The following is an 18,087-nucleotide window of genomic DNA, read 5'->3' on the forward strand; positions in this document are numbered from 1 at the left end:
CGCAACGGGGGAGAGGGTCCTTTCGCGGGCCCTCCTCCTGGGGGTACCGGGCAGCAGCCTACCAGGGGGAGCAAGAGGTCTGCTGGAGGTTCGCAGAAGGGTATTGCTCATACGGGAAGACATGCAGGTACAAGCACCAGAGGGGCGGTGGTGCGGGCCCCCGCAAGGCCACCCCCGGAGAGGCTAAACCCAGGGAGGGTGGGAAGCAGAAAAATAAAGGAAACATTGAGTGATGTGCCGGCAAAACAAGGCAAGGCGGGGGAAACAGGGATTGACGTTTGTATGAGTAAAGGGGTATTGCCTACACCAGTTAGCCTTCGTGCCATGACTCCCTTTCTAAATGAGTATCACAACAAGGCCGATGCAAAATTGCTATGGCAGGGGTTCAGGTGGGGTTTTAGGATCCCGGGGGCGGGTACGCAAAAAGGAAGGGAGGCGGCCAACCTGCGATCTGCTTTGGAACAACCCGAGGTAGTGGAAAGGAAGGTTGACAAGGAGGTGGGGCTGGGGAGGGTGGCCGGCCCATTCACTAGGCCTCCTATGAGCAACCTGGTGGTATCGCCGCTAGGATTGGTACCAAAGAGGGAAGAGGGTCAATTCCGCCTGATACACCACCTATCCTTCCCCGAGGGTCAATCAGTGAACGATGGCATCCCAGAGGAACAGTGCAGGGTGCAGTACGCCTCCCTGGAGGATGCGATACTAATGGTAAAAGCGGCAGGGGAAGGGGCATTGTTAGGGAAGGCAGACATAGAATCAGCCTTCCGACTATTACCGATCCATGAGGATAGTCACCACCTGCTGGGTTTTAAGTTGGGGGACAAATACTACTATGACAAATGCCTCCCCATGGGGTGCGCCATTTCCTGCTCATATTTTGAGGCATTCAGTTCCTTTCTGGAGTTTACGGTAAAACGGGAGGGAAAAGGGGGGGGAATGTTGCACTACTTAGATGATTTTCTCTTCGTGGGGAGAGATGGGACGGAGGAGTGCAGAGCCCTGATGGAGATATTTCAAAATAGAATGGACCAGCTAGGGGTCCCCCTGGCACCAGGAAAGACCGTGGGTCCAGCAACGACATTGACATTTCTGGGGATAGAGATCGATTCAGTTAAGGGGGAATGTAGGCTCCCGCAGGACAAGGTACAAAAATTGAGGGGATTGATTCGGGAGCTGATGGGAAAAAACAAAGCGACCTTGCGGGAATTGCAAGCACTGGCGGGAAACCTCAATTTTGCAGGCAGAGTGATACCATCGGGGAGGGCATTTGCCAGAAGTGTGGAGCTGAAAACTGTGGGTTTACAACATGCCGCACAACACGTCCGATTGGGTTCAGAGGTAAAAGAGGATCTCAGGATGTGGGACAGCTTCTTGACAAGTTCCAACGGGGTGGCAATCTGGAGGGCGGACTGGACAAGCAGTCAGAGGCTCAAATTGTTCACGGATTCATCGGGGTCCCTGGGTTTTGGGGCTATCCTGGGTGACAGATGGTGCGGCATGGCGTGGCCGGAGGAATGGCACAAGGAAGGGGTCACGAAAGATATCACACTACTAGAGCTGTTCCCCATAGTGGTTGCATTTAAATTGTGGGGCGGGCAGCTGCAAAATTCTAAGGTCACGCTATGGTCAGACAACTTGGCGGTGGTGCAGATCATTAACGCAGGGTCGTCCAGTAACCCGAGGGTGCTGAGGCTCCTCAGGGAACTCACCAGAAGTTTGTTAGAATTAAACATTGAGGTTAGAGCACGGCACATTCCAGGGGTGAAAAACACGGCCGCTGATTGTCTGTCTCGTTTGCAGTGGGAGCGGTTCCGGGAGAGCTGTCCCGAAGCAAGGGAGGAGATGACTCCATTCGAGGTACAATGGTGGGGGATGATTGGGGCGATCTGACCGCATTGGTAGAAACCGCCCTGGCACCCGGTACAACCAAGAGGTACAGGGCTTGTTGGAATCGGTTTTCACAGTTCCAGGAAGAGGTATTAGCAGGGGACTCCGGGGAGAACCCGGTGAGGGCATTCATAGGCTGGTGCTGGAAAACAGGGAAAACCCGGGCGTGGGTAGGCTATCACCTGGCGGCCATAGCACATCATGCAAAAGTGCGCGGGGAGAAGGACCCCACTAAGGAGCATTACGTCATGCTGGCCATGAAAGGCTGGGCGAGGCAAAGCATAACAAAACCAGATGAAGGGCGGCCAATCGATATTGGGAAATTGCACGGTTTAATTAAATGTTTGGGGGAAGTATGTAAGGAGGAATCAGAGCGTGTGCTCTTCTCGGCTGCTTTTACGGTGGCATTTTTTGGGGCGCTCAGAATCGGCGAACTGGTGCCGGAAAACAAAAACGGCAAAGGGAATGGGTTCTTGCGCGTCAGGGACATCCAAGTGGGGAGCGCTCAGGTCATCATTTATGTGAGGAGGTCGAAGACGGATCAGAAAGGAAAGGGGGCGGCGCTGACCATACATGCCATTCAGGCAAGCAGGGTTTGCCCGGTGGCGGCAACGGCAAACTTTATGCAACAGAGGCGGCCATCAGGGGCAGAAGCACCGTGGCTCACGCACAAGGATGGGTCCGCGCTAAGCCGCTTTCAGTTCAAGAAAGTGATGTCACTAGGTCTGGGAAAGATGGGGCTGGCAGGGGGCCAGTTTGGGACACATTCTTTTCGGATTGGGGCCGCCACCTCAGCATCAGTCGGGGGACTGGGGGCGGAGGACATTAAGAGATTGGGGAGATGGTCATCGGGATGTTTTAAACGTTATGTCAGGCCAGAGAAAGTATAAAGATAACCATGCCGTTCCCTCCATGTCATTTAACAGCAGTGCACCGAAGGAAACTACGCAGAGTATGGGTGGTGGGGCACTCATTCATCTCAAGGGCAAAGGCAAGCTGGAACCAGCAACAAGAGATCTTGACAGCAGGAGAATTCAAGATCTTGTGGCACGGGGTGCCTGGGATGAAATGGGCCCAGCTGAAAGGGCAATTGCAGAAACTGCTAAATAGGCAGCAGAAGCCGGATGTGTTGGTGATACACTTGGGAGGGAATGACCTGACCAGCCTAGGGAGGGGGGTCTTGCTGAGAGACATCACAAACTCGCTACAGGAAATATCGGCGCAGGTGGGGGAGACCGAGATCATCTGGTCCGAGGTGATCCCTCGGGCGCGATGGAGAGGGGCAGAGAACCATTCAGCGGTAGAGAAATCGAGAAGGAAACTGAACGGGGCAGTTGCCAAATTCTGCAGGGGCAGAGGTTTCCATCAGATCAGGCATGGCCTGATTGAAGGGAAGAACCCCGAATATTTCTTGGCCGATGGGGTGCACTTGTCCCCAAAGGGAATGGAGCTCTTTTTCTGGAACATTTGCACCAAATTGCTGGAGTTGTGAGAAGGAAGGTGGAAGGAGGGAGCCAACGGTGGGCGGGAACCCACCGGTTGGCGTGGCGGTGTTTGGGCAACCAAGCACAAATGATAGACTCCGGACGAGCCAGAAGGAAACGGAATGGGTCTTCGCCCTTCTGGACCAGCGCCTCTTGGGGGCCTAAACGGCGGGGGCGTCTGGTAGGAACAAATAAGGCTCAGCTTCCCCCCCAAAAGAAACGGCGCTCTCCCCACCCACGGACCCCTGCACGGGCAGGATAGGAACAGGTACAATGGGTCGGGGGAGTTGGGGGCCTACTATACCAAGTATAGGGGGAAGCTAAGGAAATCCGGCAAGCATGCGCCACACGTACGGAATGAGGTCACTATTGTGTACAAATACTTCTGTTGTCATGGAAATAAAACTGCGGCCAATTTTGCCAATTGAAATCTTGTGTCATGCCAATTCATGGGGGATAAAAACTGTATGCATGCACAAAGATAATTGGGAGTGAAGGCAAATGGACGGCTGCAGGGGTTATGGAGCTGACGACGGAAAAACGTCCTCAAAATGGAGGAGGCAGCAGGGTAACCCCTGCGGGGTCATGCCGCCGGGAGCGGGGACCCTCACCCGGAAGGGCAAAGGACAAAGGGGCTGAACGGCGCCAAAAGCCGAATGGTCCAAAAGCCTGCGAAGGGCAAACAAAGGGAAAGGGGCGGGGTTTGCGGGATATAAGCAGGCGGGACCAGGACCCAGGCATCTCGCTCTTGCACTGGGACCCGGTCGCCGCTACCCGACAAGTGCAAGGAATTTCGTTTTCCGCCCACCCACCCACGAAATACAAGGAGGAGGACACTTGGGCATCGCTGTCGCAGGGCGCCCAGGTCAGAGGATGACAAGTTGGCGGTGTTTGGGCAACCAAGCACAAATGATAGACTCCGGACGAGCCAGAAGGAAACGGAATGGGTCTTCGCCCTTCTGGACCAGCGCCTCTTGGGGGCCTAAACGGCGGGGGCGTCTGGTAGGAACAAATAAGGCTCAGCTTCCCCCCCAAAACAAACGGCGCTCTCCCCACCCACGGACCCCTGCACGGGCAGGATAGGAACAGGTACAATGGGTCGGGGGAGTTGGGGGCCTACTATACCAAGTATAGGGGGAAGCTAAGGAAATCCGGCAAGCATGCGCCACACGTACGGAATGAGGTCACTATTGTGTACAAATACTTCTGTTGTCATGGAAATAAAACTGCGGCCAATTTTGCCAATTGAAATCTTGTGTCATGCCAATTCATGGGGGATAAAAACTGTATGCATGCACAAAGATAATTGGGAGTGAAGGCAAATGGACGGCTGCAGGGGTTAGAGACACCCCGTGAAGACGCGAAAGAAAAAAAGTAAGTGTGAAGACCCGGAGGGATTCCGATGAATCAGAAGACAGGGAGAGCCCAGCGGAAAGGAATGGAGAACTGGGGAGATGGAAAGACAACCCGCAAGCGGGAAAAGTATAGAAAAGCCCCCAAGCAAAATGGGGAGAAGGAGAAAGGAGAAGCACCTTGCTGATGCGAGGGCGAGGGCGACAAGGAAAGAACAGAGGAGGGAGAGCAGAGCGCCTGCGGGAGGCAGCACATGGCAAAGGCAGCGCAAGGTAGCGTCTTGCCAATGTGATGGGATGCAACGCGCAGCACTGCCGCTGCAGCCCCCTGAAATACTGGCGATGGCCACTAAACTGCAAACGTGACGGAACCTTAATGGAGTCTCCAGTGCTGCCTACACCTCCCTGAACGCTGCATGACACATACATAACCATGTAATTTAAATACACACACATACATTTATATACACACACACACACACTTCATTTTAAAACAAAACACCATACCTCGATGCACCCTTTTTCATACAAGCCCACTCAGCCAAGGTAGGGCTGGATGGCCCTCCCTCCTCTCCAGCACCTAGACACAATGCCTGACTGGTCAGTCAGCGTGTTCATGTTGCTGGTCCGGCATCTTGCACATGACAGGAGAGGCCTTCTCCCTGTCGGTCAGTGTGTCTGAGCTGCCAGCACAGTAATGAGAGCTGCGGCAGAGCTCACTTGGAAGGCCCCGCCGTCTCTCATTATTTCTCAGTTTTTTGGCTCTGCATACAAACAAAACAAAAAAAGCATTTTGCAGGGGACAGGGTCCTGCTGAGAGGCAGGGAGCATCGTCCAATAAAGAACACGAGTGGACTATGCTGCCTTCCACTGCGGTAAAGGGGCGGGGGGGGGCCGAGGCCCCTCTCAAGAGCGAGCCCCGGTGCAGATTGCCCGGTCGCCAGACGTCCACCCCTCTGTGACGGCCCGCCTTAGCTCGGCCTCTTGAAGAGGCCCAATTTATGAAAGGCCTCCCTACTAAACTCCCCATCCCATGCGCCTCTGCATTGTGGGTGGAGGGGGGCAGAAGTTCCATCTTCATGCCCCTGGTCACGCCAGCAGGGGTAGCTACGTCTTCATCCACCAAAATGAAGGACCAGCCCAGCATGGCCTCTTTGGAAGACAGGAAGAAAACAGGTGGATCCTGTGTAGAGTCCCTCCCTTTGTGAGGGGAAGGAAGTGGTGCCAAAATAGGTGTTTAAAAGTGGCTTCGCATTCCTTTTGAAAAGGCCTGAGCCTTCATGAGTAAGGACTGAGACAAGGGACGCGGAGGTAATGAAGAAGAGAAATTACAGGTTCCGGCACTTTAATTGCTGTTGGCTAAAAGCCTAGGCCTGGAGTAAGGGAGCTGTGGGGACTCCTCCTCCAGTGTCCTGTCATTTGTCCAGGCCACCACAGCAGCCCTAATGACTTGTTGCCAGTTGGCATCCTGGCAAGTCTCTGACTTACTGTTGTGATGTTACGAGCGGGGGCGGATTGGCTTAGAGCCAGGCCCTCACCGCTCGTAACGTTCGGGCCTCTTCGGGCCCCCTGTCACTGCGCACAACGTAGCAGAGTCTCCAGCACACAAAGGAGACGCGACCACCGTAATCGGGTTACAACTCCGGACTGGCGCCGTGACGCCAGTTCCGGTTAAAACTTTATTCTCCTTCCGTGTCACGTGACCTCCGTCTCGCGGGGCACGTGACACCACATTCCTCCCCAAATTGGAGGTATTTGCACGGTTGTCAACAAACATACATCTTAACTGGTACTTAACATTATGGTCAAACTTGCGGTTGCAAACATACATCTTAACTGGTACCTTAACATTATGGTCAAACTTGCGGGTGTATTCAGGGTTCGCCTCGGTGTGATTTTGGCTGGCTTATTCTGTCTACTACGTATCCTTTGAGGCGGGACGACGGCTTGGGCTTCTCCCTCAGATGATACCGTGTGTTCTTCTTCTCTGGCGCTTCTGCTTTGGGAGTCTCGGCCTCGTCTCCCCCTGTTCGCTGATGTGAACTGTCTGATGTTCCTAGAATGGCTGTGTTTCTTGGCGCCATTTGGTCGGGGGGTGAGGGCGGTGCATCTACTTCTTCTCTTGGAGACATCGGTCGTTCTTCCCACTGTTCTGGGGGTACCTTCCTGAAGTGAGATATGTTCCTCGTCACCGTCTCCCCTCCTCGGGTGGCTGTGACCATGCTGTGGTTTGTGGTGCTCACCGTCCATGGTTGGAGTTCAAAGTTGAGGGACATCTTTTTTTGTGGGGCTCGGTTCTTGACGATGAGGGTGTCTCCTGGTATCAGCTCTCTATGACAGGCTCGCCTGGCGATGCTTTCTTGCTCATTTCGCCTCCGCCGCATGGCGTCCATGGCAGGGATGTCTGGTTCCGGTGCTATCCATTGGGGGTGTACAGGTAGTTCTGCCTGTATGGGTACGCCTAGCATGAGGGCCGCCGGGCTGATACCTGTGGAGGAGTGTGGGGTTTGTCTGTGTGTTCTCAGGAACCGGTAAACTGTTTTCAGCCACGGGCGTCCTTGTTCTTTTGCGATCCTGATGACTTTGTTGAGTGACCCCATGAACCTTTCGGCGTCTCCATTTGCTTGGGGCCACCTCGGGGTGATTCGCTGGTGTTTGACATTTACCTCTTTGAAATACTCGCGTAATTCTTGACTGGTGAATGACGGTCCGTTGTCACTTTTCACTTTTCTCGGTATCCCGTGTGTGGCAAATATCTTTTCCAGTGTGAGGATGGTGGTCTCTGCATTGGTGGATGTTACGTGTTCCACTTCCGGGTATCGGCTAAACTCGTCGATCACTACGAGGAGATATCCTTCACCGGCAATAGTGCAGTGGTCCATGCTGACCGCGTCCCAGCGTTTGCAGCTTCTTGGGGCACAGCTGATGGGTTCGGGATTTTCTGGTCTCCTGGATGCTTGGCAGGCTGCGCAGGCATCTACTAACTCTACCACCCTTTGTTGCATGTTCGACATCCACATTCTGGACTTCAGATAGGCGTTGGTTTTAACAATACCTTGGTGTCCACTGTGTGCTAGGAGGAGAGCTCTTTCTTCTAGTGTCTCAGGCAGTATGATCCTGCGTCCTTTGAGTAGGACACCTTCTGGGGCTACCGAGAGTTCATGTCGAATCCCAAACAGGGCTCTGAGTTTGGCTTGGGCTAGCGCGGTGCGCTAGGCCATTGACGTGAGAAAGGTCTTCCAGTTTCCGGATCGGACGGTATTAGTGGTATGTTGTAGGATGGTGTCTGCTTCCGTTTCGGTGGCTACTTCGTGCAAGGTCAGGGCCCGTGGCCTTGCGCAGGTGACTATGTGGCAGACGTGTTCGTCGGTTTCTTTTGCTTGACGCCGCTCTCTGTTGGTGGCAGGCCGCGGGTGGCGGGATAAGTAGTCTGCTGGGTTGTCTGTTCCTGGGCGATATTCAACCTCGATGTTATAGGGTTGCAACTGCAGCATCCATTTCTCTATGCGCGCTGGTGGGTGAGGAGCAGACCCTCGGAATATTGGGATCAGCGGTTTGTGATCTGTGAGGACTTTTGCTCCTTTGCCTAGCAGGTACACTTTGAAGTGTCGGCATCCCCATAGAATGGCCAGGGCTTCCTTTTCTAGGTGGGCATAGTTTTGTTCAGGTTTTGTAAGAGCTCTGCTGGCAAATGCAACGGGGAACACGTTTCCTTCGTTGTCGGTTTGTGTTAAGACTGCTCCGAGGCCGACAGGGCTGGCGTCGACCAGAAGTTTGGTTTGCCGGTCGATGTTGAAGAACGCCATGGTGGTGGACGTGGAGAGGGTGTCTTTAATTTGTTGGAACGCCTGCTGGTGAGTTTCGGTCCATTCCCACTTTTAGTCTTTCTTCGTTAGTTCTCTGAGTGGGCTTGCTGTGCTGGCGAGGTCGGGGATGAAACGTGCACAATACGTCGCCATTCCCATGAAGCTTCGAACTTCGGAGGCTGATTGGGGTGCTTTGGTGTCTTTTATATCCTGTACTTTGGATGGGTCCGGGGACACGCCCTTGGCGCTGAAGATGTATCCGAAGAAGCATATCTCTTCTTTGTTAAACTCACATTTTTCTGCGTTTAGCGTCAGGCCTGCTTCTTCCAACCTTGTTAGGACCGCTTCCAGTCGTTTGTGGTGATCTCTTTTGTTCGATGCGTATGCAAGGATATCGTCACTGATATTGGTAGTGCCTTCTAACCCTGTGATAACTTTGCGGATTTCGTGCTGGAACACTTCTGCAGCAGATGATATTCCGAAATTGAGTCGTTTGTACCTCATCAGGCCGAGGTGAGAGGAGAATGTGGTGATATATCTCGACTCTCTGGACAGTCTCAGTTGGTGGTAGCCTGATCTGAGGTCGAGTTTGCTGAAGATAGTAGCTCCTGTGAGGTCTACGATGAGCTCGTCTATCGTGGGTGTTACATGACGTTCTCTCCCAATGGCTGCGTTGGGAAGCCTCATGTCGATACAAATTCTTACCGCGTCTGGTTGTTTGGGCTTTTGGGCTACTACCATGGGCAAGACCCACGGGGTGGGTCCTGACGTTCTTCAATGATTCCTTCTTCCTCTAGCTTAGTTAGTTCTTTCTCCACGGCTCCTCTCAAGTGGAATGGGATTCGACGATGCCTTACTACCTTAGGTTCAATGGTGGGGTCTATGTGGAGCTTGATGGTTCGCCCTTTCAGACACCCGATGCCTTGGAACAACTTCTTGTGTTTTCCTAGCAGGTTGTCAAGATTGTCCTGTTGGAGCCCGAAGGCGAAGTGGATCAGCTCTAGCTTTTCTGCTGTCCTGCAGCTCATCAGCGTTTCGCAGCCGGCGTCTACTACGTAGATGCGCGCTCTGTAGTTAGTGTTTTTGTGAGCAAAATCCGACTTGAACGATCCTTGTGCGGGCAATGGTTTCTTGCTTCCGTAGGCATATGGCTGAACTTTTTTCCTCTGGAGCGTGGGTTTCGGGCGGAGTTTGTTGAATGCCGTCACTGGCATGACGTTCACGGTTGCGCCGGTGTCGATGATTACCTTCAGGGGTGCTCCGTTGGAAAGAACTGTGCACAATGGTCTTTTCCTTTTACGTGCTCGATGTGGTTCGAATGCTGAGATCAGGTGTACTCTGTGTATCCGTTTACTTCCTTTCTTCCGTCTAGGTTTGTCTCTCCTCTCTGGGGACGAGTCGTCATCGCTGTCGTCGCTGCTGCTCGTGTCCGGGGATCTTTGGAGGTCATCGACGGCTCTAGCTTTACCTTTCCGTTCTTGTTGGCGGGAGAATTCTCTAGGCGCAAACTTTTTTCTGCGATCTTGCGAGGGCTGTTGTGTTGTGTCATTTTTGTTCGGTGGGTTCAAACAAACTGCAGCGTAGTGGTTAAGGCGATTGCATTTTCTACACGTGGAACCCCATGCTGGGCACGAGTCACCTTTGTGCCATGGGCCTCCACACCATTTGCAGTTTCTGTCTCGCCCTTGTGTCGTGGTGGGCCTTTGGCTTTGTTTCATGCGATTGCTCTGATGCTTGGAAATGGCCGCAACGTCTTCCGTGGGTTTGGGGTTGTCTAGCGGCAGTCTTTGGATCGCAGCTTCCATGATCGCTACTTGATCATCCATTTGTTCACGGAGGCGTGCCATTTCTAGGATGCGAGAGAGACAGATGTTTTTCTCGGACAGGATGGCTCGTCTTAGTTTTTCTGAGGATATCCCGTTGATGATTTGGAGACGGATGGCGAACTCCTCATCCGGGAACTCGCAACCTACTGCCATTTCTCGTAGGCGAGCGTGGAATTTGTCTACGGTCTCTTTCTCGCGCTGCCTCGCCATGCAGAAATGAAAGCGTTCGTAGTCTGGGTTGAGGTCAGGTTTGAACATATTCGTAAGTGCGGCTTTGGCTGCGTCATAGTTGTTGTCGTTGCCACGGTTTGGGGTAGCGTTGAATAGGCGTATGGTGGCTGCTCCAATGTTGAGTAGGAGGAAAATGAGCCTCTTTTTCGCTATGGTAATGTCTCTCGCATCTAGATGCATCTCAAATTGTTGTAGCCAGATCTCCCACCTAATGGCTGCACCAGTGGTCAAAGGGTCGAACGGTGGCATAAAAGTTGTTTGTGTTGGGTCTGGAGGGTCCAGGGCGAGGCTCCTCCTGGATGACGAACCTATGCTGGCTCTCGTAGGGCTGGTGTTTGGGCTGGACATGTTTTAAAGCGCACCTTGCTGTATTGTACTTTCACTTCTTCCTTGCCAATAAACTCCTTACTTGGTTTTAGGGCGTGGTAACTCTTGTGGTGAGGTGGGCTTGGTGCCCTTGGTTCTCCGCATGTGGGGTGTCTGGAGGTGTTGGAGGAAGAGATGTTTGCTGTGCGTTAGCTTGTTGAGTTACCTCCACTGCTTCCCATGGAGATAAAGGAGTCCTAGGAGTGGTTGTGTAGACTTGTGGCATGCAGGAGTAACGGTCTGTGTCATGCACCTGCACGTCGTGGGGTCGTCGCGTGGTCTCACTGGAATGGATTGAGAGGAGAAAAGAATCTATTCCTCTGCGTCGGTGAGCGGATGAATGATACGCGGCACCGCGTGTGTTTTGGAACGCGGGCCGATCCCGCTTCGTCGCTAGTGTGATGTTACGAGTGGGGGCGGATTGGCTTAGAGACAGGCCCTCACCGCTCGTAACGTTCGGGCCTCTTCGGGCCCCCTGTAGCTGCGCACAATGTAGCAGAGTCGCCAGCACACAAAGGAGACGCGACCACCGTGATCGGGTTACAACTCCGGACTGGCGCCGTGACGCCAGTTCCGGTTAAAACTTTATTCTCCTTCCGTGTCACGTGACCTCCGTCTCGCGGGGCACGTGACACTACAACTGTCTCCTCCGCCTGCAGCCTGCTTCACTCATTAAACCTTTATAATGTACTCATGAATTCAAATGTATTCAGATGAAAAGCTATTTCAGATACAGTTTCGCATTTCTGTTTTTTAATTTTTTATTGAAAACCTGCAAGGTTACTAGGGGTGTGGAGTTTAGGTATTGAGATTAAACAGTAGGAGGGGGCGACGTTAAAGTACGAGGTCTAGGGGCGTGGCTTGGTGCAGCGCATAATGGCGCCTAAGACCGCTGCTCTGACCCACCTCTTCACTAACAACAGCATTTCTCTAACTTGCCTGCTTCTCTCCTTGGCGTGGCATGTCCTCGCCTCAGCAGCATTCCTGCTGGATGCAGGCAGCATTCCACAGGACGCCCAGTCTCGCTTTCAACAGCAAGTGCACATTGCCTCATCCCCCGAGCCCCTGCTACTAGGAAACATCTGGCCTTGTTCGGAACGCAGCACGCAGGCTCGGGCCTTGTCGGCTTCCCATCAGAACAACGCCACCACATGAGGATTCATTGTACTGCAGAAAAACTTTCGGCCAACGTTTTCAAGCTAAGGTTTCATAACTCATCGAATATTCCTCACATTTTGTTGCTCTCTTTTCAACGTTTTAATCGAGAACGTAGCTGTTTATCTTGCCACCTGTCTAAGGAAGAGGACATCTTTTTGACCTAGAACTGAAAAGAATAGGGAGATGCGAGTCTGAGGGGATGTATTGAAAGAGAATATATTTCAATATATATATTCATATAAAGGAGAAAAGGAAGTGGATAAGTAAAGGTTTTCAAGGCAATATACAGATATCATTTCTCATATTCAAATGTATTGACTTAATCTGTCTACTGAGTCAATTCAGAACCTGGAAATTGTGTCCCTTTTAAAATCTTTGGGGCTTACTTCTGCTTATTGTGCAGTCTTTGCTACTGTCCTCCGCATCATTGAGTGCACAAGCCCTTATCTGGACCTCTCTTCTGGCTCTACCTCAGCCGCATCTTTTGTTCAGCTGTTTTCATCCTTGGTGTCTCTTATTTGGCACCTCAGGCTACAATGACCACTGGTAAGAATAATCAAAAAATACCATCTGTCAATAAATAGGCTAACCTTTCTTCAACAAACCTGAAACGGCCTAAGAGTGACTCACCTCGTCCGCTCACCCTGGCGGATCCAGCCATTGAGACTATTCTGCAACAAATCAGAGCACTGAAGCCCTTCATCGAAACTACTAATCAAAAACTTCAACAACTGGATGATAGCTGGAAGGGCTTTGAAGATAGAATGGATGAGATGGAGAGAAGGGTTGGTCTTGTTGAAGTTGTCTCTCCTAGGGTTCTGCTGCTTGAAAAAACTGTCAAAGACCTCCGGAGACATAATGAGGATTTGGAAAATAGGAGCAAGTGCAATAACCTGTGCACCTCAGGACCCATTGCTTTATACAGAGGTTACTACCTGCCCAACTTTATCTACCATCGGAAACTTCATTTAACATACAGCATGCTCATCGTATTGACCCACCAAGAAATTCTGCATCCCCTGGCCCTCCTCCCCGTACTCTTATAATCTATTAGCTTGAATACACTCAGCTACAGCTAATAATTTCAAGAGTTAAATGGAAAAACTCCCTCACTTGGCATGGAAGTGAACTGCATATCTCACAGGATGTGGCAAGGAGTACGGCTCTACGCAGAAAATAATTATTATACTTCCACCCAGCTTTCAAGCAGCTGAATATTAGATATGGTTTATATCACCCCTGCTCCATCAAAGTCACTCATGAGGGGCGTACTGCCATGTTCGACGATCCTGCTGATCTGAAATAACGTTACCCGTTAATGCCTCTACCTCTTCTGGAAAATGATGTTCTTGTTATCTCGCCCATATCGGGCTTTATTCTCTGCCGTTACTAATTCTGTGCTATAACATTGGTGGGTCGGGTGCTGTTGTGGAGTCCCTATCCTTCTGTGGATCATCTTTTTCTATTTGACGGCTCTGTAGGTGTCACCTACCCCTATTGCTTGTTCTTTTTTTTTCCCTATTTCCCAGCCTGATCATCTTTTGGTTCCTAGGTCATATATGCTGTTGCTTTTTTTTTCCTCACTCAGAGGTTTTTTCCTCATTTTTTGACTCCTAATATGCAGTCCTTGGTCAGACTTCCCTTTCCTGTCCCCTCATGCTTGTGTGTTTTCCGTTTATGTTTGGTCCAAGTTATGGCCCGTCCTAATCTTGTTTTCACTTCACTGATTCACATAGCTCAGGCACTGTACATTTTATTCTAATTTGCTCGTATTCTGTGCTTGTTACAGGTCTATATTTTGCTCCTACATTTGCTTAACTGTTTCATGGTATTCAAATGTGTAACTTGGAACTTTAAGGGATGCAATAATCCAATTAAACGGTACAACATTATATCCCATCTCAGTAAATGTAAGCCATCAGTGGCATGTATACAAGAAACTCACCTGTGAAGTGTTGAAGCGATGAAACTCAAATCCTTTTGGATCAAAGATGTCATTGCAAGTCCCGCGGTGGGTAAGAAAAATGGAGTTGCTATGCTTCTCAACAAAAAATTATCATTCAAGATTCTGGGCCAGGATGCTGACACCAATGGGCGATGGGTGTGGGTCAAACTTTTGATCGGGACTGATCATATTTCCATTCTGAACATCTACGGTCCCACCCTATCTGATCCAGGATTTTGGGTTTCCATGAAACAAATGATTCTCAAAACTGGTATCACCAATCTTATTATGTGCAGCGATGTTAATCAAGTCCTCGACCCTTTCTTAGATCGGAAATCTAAATGTGTGTTCAAAAGCTCCAAGACCCACAAAACCATTGCAAGTTGTGTTGCTGAAACTGGCCTAGTGGATTCATGGAGGCTTTCCCATCCAACACAGTTAGATTACACATTTCTCTCACCTCCACATGACACACTCTCCTGCCTAGATTACATCTTCTTTTCTAAATCTCTCACTGGCACTATCATTGACCCTTCGATCTCTAATATTATCATTTCTGATCATGCCCCTGTTTGCACTTCCTTTAACTTTGAGGACATCAAAAACCTGTCATCTAGATGGAGATTCAATGACTATTTGTTGCAAGATCAGCAGTTTATCAAATCCGTTCAATCATTCCAGCAACAATTTTTTGCTGAAAATCTAGACTCTGATACTTCAGTAGTTACCAATTGGGATGTGTTTAAGGCTGCGCTTAGGGGTCATATTATGGCTTATTCGGGCAGAAAAAAGAAACAACGTAGAAAGCATCTTGATGATCTATATCTCCAACTTTCTAACACTGAAAAAAATTTCTATTGAGACTCTAATGTAACAAACCTCCGTCTGGTCATGGCGTTACGTTTCCAAAGTTGAGTTCGCTGCTGGGACTCTATTAAAATATAAGACCAAGATCTACCAGACTTCCAACAAAGCTGGGAAGTCACTTGCCTCTTATTTTAAGACTAGGAGGGAAAGAACATATAACTCATACACTAAAGATAAATTGGTACCTCCCTTAATCACCCTGATGATATTTTCTATTGTTTTAAACAATTCTATTATGACTTGTACACTCCTGAAAGCACTGTTCCCTCTGAGAATATTGATTCCTTTCTCAGTAATATCAACAGACATTCTTATCCCCAAATTGATCCTTCTCATTTAAATGGTGATATCTCACTTCCTGAAATCACTTGCGCCATTTAGGGGTTGGGCAAAGGAAAGGCCCCCGGGCCGGATGGTCTTTCTATAGAATTTTTCGATAGCTTTGCCCATTCCCTTACACCTAGACTTAAATTGTTATATTCCTACTTTATCTCCCATAAATCCTCTTCTGGCTCTTTCTCTGAGGCTTTACTCATCCTATTTCCCAAAGCTGATAAAGATCCCACACCTCCCACCAACTACAGATCAATCTCTCTCATTAATATTGAAAGCAAGATCTTTGCTAAAATTCTCGCTAACAGAATTGAATCTTCTCTTTGCGCTTTGATCAAACCCGACCAAGTCGGTTATGTGAAGGGGCGGAACATCTCTGCAAATGCTATATTATTGATTTACGGCTTTCATGTAGTTTTTAAGGACAAGGAAGATAAACAGGGCTATCTTGCAGTTGCGCTTGATGCGGAAAACGCTTACGATCGGGTCAATTGGTACTTTAATTTTCAATCTCTCCGATGGCATGGCTGTGGTGAGCAGTTTATCTCCCTTATTAGCTTCTCTATTCTTGTCCCAAATTGTCTATTAGCATTAATGGTCAATCCTCATCCTTCTTCTCCTTATGAAGAGGAACTAGACAGGCTTCGCCTCTCTCCCCTATTCTTTACATTCTCTCTCTAGAACTGTTCTTATGAGTTCTCTCAGAACTCATAAGATCAGACAGAAACATTCCTGGAATTCCCTGTGGGAAATCGATTATTAAAATCGCTGCATATACTGATGATATTCTTATCCTTATTAAGAATCCCAAACTTCACCTTCTTCATCTGCTCAATAGACTTAATCAGTTTTCCCTAGTCTCTGGCTACAAACTCAACAAAGATAAATCTGAGATTTTACCCATCAACATGACTTAGATGTGCAAGGGTTTATGTGGTGTAATGATTCAATTAAATATCTTGGTATTCGTTTTGCCTCCTCAGTATGTGATACCGTCAAACTTAAAGGCATGGTCTAGTAAAATTTTTTATTGTCCCTACGGGTCGGCCATGTTTTTTTAAGCCTAAGTGGCTCGATATTAGAAAACTTTCCTATGGACCTTACCCGAGTTTTCGTCCATTAAACGCACTCGAAAACAAGCACCAGGGAGCCGCCATTTTCTGATAATCCTATCTTTTCCCCGATCGCCCTGGCTGACCTGCTTTTGCGGCACTAAATCAAAAGCCTGTCATCAGCAGACTCGTACTGCCCATTTCCCAACGCCAAAGCACGTCTCGTGTCAACATTCGCTGCACTTCAGCTAATGACGTGTCACCATGGAAATGGCAGGACGCCTCTTTCATCAATAAGTATAAACAGACCATTTCACAACACACAGCAGCAGATTTACGATTCCATTCCTCTCTCTGTGTTACTTTGAGTATTCTGTGACTCGTTTCAGTGCTCTGGTCAGCTACCTTCGCCGCTTGTAGCCCGTGTGAACAGATACCAGTACCACCGCTATAAATTATTTTAGTTTGTTTAACACACAATGGCTACAATAATGCCCTACATGTACGAGCCCGAGTATACCGAGGAGGAACTACTGGAAAGGGAAGCACACGAAAACAATGGGGATTCGGACGGCAGTTGGCAGGACGAATCAACAGATGAAGAGCCTGGGCCTAGTCGAATGGACGGCGTCTCCACCTGGTGCACATGCAATCGGTGCGAGCTAATGCCAACTGAGGACGAGAACTGCTGCTGTCGAGAAAACTCGGGATGCCTGGCCTACATTTTGGAAGGCGAGCCACGACTGCAATGCATCACCGAGCTGCCAGACTTCAGGGCAGCCTGCCTCACACGGGCCGTGTTGAGAATAATGATGGTGCTTATGCATGAACTTCGAGCAACTGTTCGTCCTCGTAATCCGAGTAACGAGTAAGTATACTCTGCTTGTCATGCCACTCCTATTTCATGTTCTTCTACTATATCCAAAATTACATCTACATATCATTGTAACGCATGCAGGTCGTTCAATAGTGTGCATTGTCTAGATAGCATTTGTCTGTGTAAAATGCCATTAGTTACAAGAATTGTCATTGACAACAAATGTTTATTAAACTTATCTTGGTCATTTAAAAACAGTTTGTTTCATTCCTTTTCACAGGTGGTACAGGCTGGTGGCCTATCGTTCCTTTACATGGTGGCTTCACGGGAGGCATGGACACCGCGTTCGAAGAGTGATACCCGCCTGTGCCGTTCGTGCCATTAGAGAAACGTTCCCGAGTGACAGCGGTCAGTACAGGGGATTTTCTCTCGCTGTGCTGCAACCTGACCTGTATAATCTTTAAAGTCTTGTATTTTTGTGTCATGAAAATAAGATACAAAATAAAACACCACATATATTTTAACAACGGTTGTTTTGATTTTTTAAATGAATCAAGTTTGTCTCCATTCAAGGATGGACGTCAGACATCTGTGCTCCGAATGGGTGAAGGTCTGGTCGCTGTGAAGCAGGGTGGTCACTATCTATCTAAGCTAACATAACATATTCTCGATAATGCATGCACTAAATAACACTTGTTCAAAGTCTTTCAGTAGGTTATGTCTCTATAAAAGTCACACATATATCTATACTAACAATTACCATTGGATTATACAGGCCTTAGGGTCTTGACCACTATAATACACCGGTTGAAGTGTGGGTCTGTGCTCACAAGAATCTCCGGTATGTGGCATTTGTTATTGATAAGCAACGATATACTATCATTGATATAAAGGCGATATACTGTATATTGATATAAAGGCGGTTCGCGCCGGTGGATGCGCGCTGGCATGGGGGGCTGTCAG

The sequence above is a fragment of the Ambystoma mexicanum genome, chromosome 10 (assembly GCF_040938575.1).
Source record: "Ambystoma mexicanum isolate Mex_15411 chromosome 10, UKY_AmexF1_1, whole genome shotgun sequence".
Taxonomy (NCBI): Eukaryota; Metazoa; Chordata; class Amphibia; order Caudata; family Ambystomatidae; genus Ambystoma; species Ambystoma mexicanum.